This window comes from Sinohyriopsis cumingii, chromosome 14, assembly GCF_028554795.1.
Source record: "Sinohyriopsis cumingii isolate HCF-2022 chromosome 14, ASM2855479v2, whole genome shotgun sequence".
Taxonomy (NCBI): domain Eukaryota; kingdom Metazoa; phylum Mollusca; class Bivalvia; order Unionida; family Unionidae; genus Sinohyriopsis; species Sinohyriopsis cumingii.
Genome location: NC_142974.1, coordinates 22656246 through 22662132, shown reverse-complemented (window position 1 = coordinate 22662132; position 5887 = coordinate 22656246). Strand labels below are relative to the sequence as shown.

Sequence of the window (5887 nt, the reverse complement as noted above, 5' to 3'; positions counted from 1 at the left end):
TGTTTCCCAAACTAGCTAAAGTAAATAAGAAGCGTTAGGAAAGGTTAGTGATTGTTGAGAATAACTGTATGGTGGTGCTGCTCATTTTAACTGAACATACCTTTATGTTCCTATGTAATGCTCGCTTAAATGTTATTAGTAACATACTTTTAATGCTGACATAACATGGATCCTATCTCACATAGGTATGTAGCTTTCAGAGATATTTCGTTGAATTTACAATGGCGCAATCTATCTGCAACGCTCCTTTTTGGGCAGCTGGGTTGTAAATTGAGATTGGTAATGGTTTATGTTCTTCGGACTCATTTGCGTGCTCACTATCGTTTGGATCATCTTAAGCGGCTAATATTACTTCTATATCTTTGATGTCTTGTTCATTATGCTTATCTGCTTTACATTGTGTGATTAGTAGAGCTTCTACATTCATCAATGCTACCTATATTTCTTTTCCGTTTAATCTTGATTTTCCGAGATATTGGTTGTCAACGTTGTTGTACTAGTTATTGCAAAATTCGACGTTGCTTTATACCAAACTAATCTCACACAGTCTTACTTATTTGACTCGATGCTGTCTTAGTAGAGGATGGTTACATTTACCGCTTTTTTCGATCACGTTGTTTCATTTATCATATCTATCAGTACTTGGGCAGATAGACATTCGAATATATACCATGATTTTTACTATACATATGTTACGTATGTGCACTTCAAGATTTGTCACTTGCATTTGCTCGGTATTTATAAAAATATCATTCATCAACGCAGTTGAAAATGTGCTTATATCTGCTTGTATATGCATGTTCATTTACCGAGAAGCAGCCATTTATAATGTATTGGAACTTATAAATCGGAGCAGCATGCCAAGCTTGTATAATTAGCACTACTTTTAATTTCAACCAGTCAAAATCTATCTATACATCAAGTAATTTCTTTTTCCAGGCATACAGGAATACAGAAAGGAATCGGAGAGTATATAGAATTTTTGATGGGACAAGTCGACAAAAATGGAGATGAACAAATAAGTTATGAAGGTAACTTATTAACAGCCACATGTTGCTAAATTAGTGTTACACTACTACTTCCACTACTACTACTACTGCTACTAATACATTAACTACTACTACTACTACTGATAATAATAATAATAACAATAATAATAATAATAATAATAATAATAATATATATTATTTTACTTTAGTTATAAAGAGGATTTAGCAGAATTATGAAGTTTCTTCTTTAGAGATGTTTTACAATTTCAATTAGTCTTTATTATTATCAAGTTGATTACAAAGACTACAACGTATCGCCAATGAAACGATACTCTTAACATATGAAGACTAAAATTCCAGTCAAGTAATTCTTCTTTCGGCGCGTTCTTATCGGCGGGTTACAAGGAACAATCAAAACTGGTATAGTGCTTAAATTTAACGAAAATGTAGTAAGCATCCATGCCATGCGCTTAAACTCTTCTCACATACGATAGCTAAAACAGTATTCGAGTTTGTACAGCTGGAAAAAGCGTGATTTAATCAGGTTACTAGATTACTTTTATTTGTACTATTACGTTTTGAAATTGTCAAACCTTCTGCTGACAAAGACATGTTTCGCATGTTAGCTTTTTCTAAATTCATCAATATTTCTCTTTATGATCAAGTTCTGTGAGCAGCATAATAGGCAATATATTGAAACACTTATGACTAAGGTAATCGAACCTATAAATAGTTAATATTTTTTATCTTGCAACGATAGTAGCGCCTCATTGCAATGTAGTAATTATTCCAAACATTCATATGACAAGCTACATATGGCAAGGATTACTATCGAATGAGGTGGATGGAAGGTCGTTGTCTCGTAAGCATGGGGGAAAGATGCGTCAGCCTTTTATGCATTGAAAAGTACATTAAAATTAGATACCTTTTATTTCCAGTTTCAGTTTATTTTCCTCGTGACCTTATTTTTATTATAAAATTTCTAATTGCTTTAGTACACTATACTGTTGCGTTTTGTGAACAAATGCATAGCCAAATTTCATGTAGTCTGTGTATGTGCTCCTATTTACAAAGTCCAGTCGTTATCATTTTTATACACCTATCAATTTTGAACACATGAAGGAGCCATAATTGTACTAGCATTTACTACAAACAGGGAAACAGTTTTCTGATTCCGTATTGATATACCCTTAGACGACGCCGGGTCTAGATTATCCTCAATGATTCCCGGTTGTTAAGCAGCATCTCTAGTGATGGAATACTAAGCCTTGCAGGAAGCATAGCTGCCATGCAATGTTACCTAACAAAAAGAAACGTTGCATAATAGGTAGAATATACAAAAGGTCAAAAACATGGTTTTGTCAAAAGAACAAAAATATACAATAACGTTTCTAGAAGTACACAATATAGGCAAAATCTTCGCTCGGAAAAAGATTACAGTACAACTCATTAACGGAAGTTCAAATTTATTAACGTTGGTGAGATTCCCTGTTGATGAATTTCAAACTGTAAATATTAGAATTATCGATAATTGATAATACCTATCAATACCATAAGAATATATCTTTATCATAGTATTAAAATATTGATTTATAGTTCACGGGATACTTTTTCTTCCCGAAATAATCCTGAATTTCTGGTAATAGCAATTCATCGTCCAAAAACATGATCATGTTACTTTTTATTATTGTATAACATTTTCTGCTTACAGTGTGTGTTCTGCTTTATATTTCGTATGACACAATTGATAAAATAAGTTAAATATGGAATAAAATGGTTAAAACATCCTTCGATAATTGCTCTGAAATATAAAATTATGTTTTTCTTTATTTCAGAATTCAAGAACAGTTCTTTTGGGATTGTTGTATAAATTGAAGAAAGAAATGAAACTGGCGTGTCTTATGAACTGCACTGAGAAATTAATGTAACCTTCAACATTGAATTTCAAATCAACAATATATTATTTATTTTTATTTTTCATACCATAAATGTCTGAAATTCATATTTTGAACTGTTATTAACTCCTTGAAATTCCCCAAAAGTGCAATGGATGAAAATTTCCAAATGAGTTTAGAATGAATGTAAGTGTCTTAAATGTTATAGATACTTCCCGACGTTAGGCATTTAGGCAGTACTCACAAGACAGCGCACTGAGAAAAGAAATTAAAAGCAAGTCTAATAAAATCGTTTTAAGGATATGAGAGGTTTACGTTTGAGCTCTAGAAAAAATTATATTTTCTCTCCATATTTGGAAATGTCATTATTGTAGTTGTTCTGCCTTCTGGTCATCTGCAAAATTCACCAAGGTCAAATTACTGTTTCCAATAACACCTTTAAGTGTTAGGAAAGCTTCATACTGCTCTAAGGCTGAGGCAAACATGTTTCGTGTTAATTGGTTAATATCCGTTGAAATCTAAATTTAGGTCTTTTGAGATATCTGGAGGAACAAAGCCCACTTCTATTTCTCTGTGTTTTATTATACAAACTTTCATATTCAACAAAATTTAGATAGAACGAAAACCATATAGCATCAACTATTATATTATTATGATAAAGTTTAGTATGTTTAGTCAAATTATGATGAAAACGAACAAGCTCTTAGTTGATCTAAATTATTTACAGCTTTGATTAAAATTTCTTAGATCTTAATACTTGTGTTTGTCTTTTATTAATTCAGCATTTCTTAAATGTATATTGGCATTGCTATTATATACCCCTTGTTTTCTTCACAAAGTTTACATATTCAGAATTAGATATTCTTTCCCAATACATGTCTGCGTTACTTTGAACGGAACTTGTCTTTAAAAATAATTATTCCCTTCAATGCTGCGATTTCACAGAATCTAATATCATCCGCTATAACATCATAGTGAAACACCGTTCGTGACAATTAAAGGTTTCCAGTTCATGAGTGACATTTTTCGTATTATATTCAGAAGACAACTATAAGGATCTAAAATAAGAGAAATAAATTTCGTAAAAGAAGTCCCAAACGATCACCTCAATTTTGTATCAAAATTGTCAATAACGTTGGTGGGATTATAGGGATAAATGCAGCGAAAACCTTTACAGATGAAATGATAGCAAATTATGATCGGCTGATGTAAGGAATATCAAATTAAATTCAGTTGTATTCCTCTATGTACATTCGATCTGAATTGCAACGTTGATGAACTTTCAAATCTTTCACGCAATTAATTAAAGATAAATTAACACTTACCTTGACCAAAAATAAAAATCATTCATGTAAAATTTGTTTTGTTCTCAAGCATACATTTCATACACAGTCAAATATATGAAGACATGGCAACATACCTAGCTCACTTCTGTTCCGATTGTCCTTCAAATGAATTGTCACTATCAACTTTCCCTACAATTGCAAGCAACCCTCCGTGCTTTCAACTTTAACATACAGACGTCTTTGAGCTAAGATTTGCAGTGTAACTGTAGTACCGTTCGTACATGTCAATTAGTAAAAGTAATACGATGGCACTGTCGATAGGCTTCTTTGAGCACTGAAAGAAATACGAAACATAGTATTTCGACAAGAGACATTGACAGCTGACTTCAAGAATGTCTGTGACCTTTTGAGGCATTTTTTGAAAGCCTATTTACCTGCATCAGATAATAAGAAGTTCCTGGCGGCTACATGCTTTGATTAAATGAGACTGTTTACTTATAATAGATAAAAAAGATCCCAGAACAGACACGAAAACAGGGAAAACTGATTTTGATAACTAAAAATGTAATTGTTGTTTGCCGATGGATGAACGACTTCATTGCAATATCCAATTACATACATTGGGTGGGACAAAATGCTGTATGTTTGTGGCATGATGCCACATTGCTACACATCATTATAAACTGTCACAATGCAGACATGGTAGCGATATGATTGCATTTTTTTAAAGCTACGTAAAAAATTACACACACACACAGTTTACTAGGGTATTTGCTATTTAAAGAGATGGAATCTTGTTCATATTTCAACCGCTTTTTATTAATGATCATAGCTGTGACCAACATATACGATAATAATAATCCCGATGATGATGATGATGGTTGCTGTTCATGATTTGTTTTATTACTACTGCTCCATGGTTTTATTATATATCGAACTTGAAAACAGAAGCACTACCAGCAATAAAGTAACTTTGAAAACAAATCGCACTTAGTCGATATAAATAATATTGACATCAAAATGAACGTCAAATGCTCTTGTGCAAATGTATCGAAATGAACTATCACAAGCCGGGTTTTTATTTTATTTTTATAATTTTTTTTTTTTTTTTTTTAATTTACATTTCTAAACCGAAATAAGTAGTACTTCAAGGCTCTGTCTATGGTATAAATATGTTCATGTACACTTTTCCATTGTAACTTTAAGTGTATAGACTGCAAATACGATGAAGCACAAATCGAGGACGTCGAGTGGTAACATTGGAACAATATTACTACTTCGGTCCAGAAGGATAGCGACCTATATATATATTCCTGCCCACTACCATGTAGGATGTATCAAACTGTATATTACTCAAGCGCTCTTTGTCGAGCGTGCTGGTGTGTGTGTAAATATAATAACTTTAACTGAAATATATACAATTAAATTATATTTAAAAGTGATGCGGCACCTGGGAGTAAAGCAAAAATGGAAGAAACAAACTTCCGGATCGCTACTATCAACAGCAAGGGGATATACAAAGCGAAAGCAGACAAAATAGCCAAAGAAACAAACTTTGAGATAATAATGATACAAGAAACACACTATGGAATTAAGCCAGAATTCAAAATTTTAGTAGAAGACAAACTTAACGCAATAAAGATATGCAACAATTTTACAAACAATGATATCAGAGTGGTTTGCAACAATAATATTTTTTAATAAAACAGGCAGTAAG

At 32.3% G+C, this 5887-nt stretch overlaps 1 long non-coding RNA gene across 1 annotated transcript; it reads left to right on the top strand.

Moving 5' to 3' along the window:
* The first annotated feature begins 977 nt into the window (after positions 1-977).
* LOC149783414 (uncharacterized) lies at positions 978-3638 on the top strand. Its single transcript, XR_016414019.1, has 2 exons — positions 978-1031; positions 2825-3638. It is a non-coding gene; the product is annotated as an uncharacterized LOC149783414 (long non-coding RNA).
* Positions 3639-5887: the final 2249 nt, after the last annotated feature.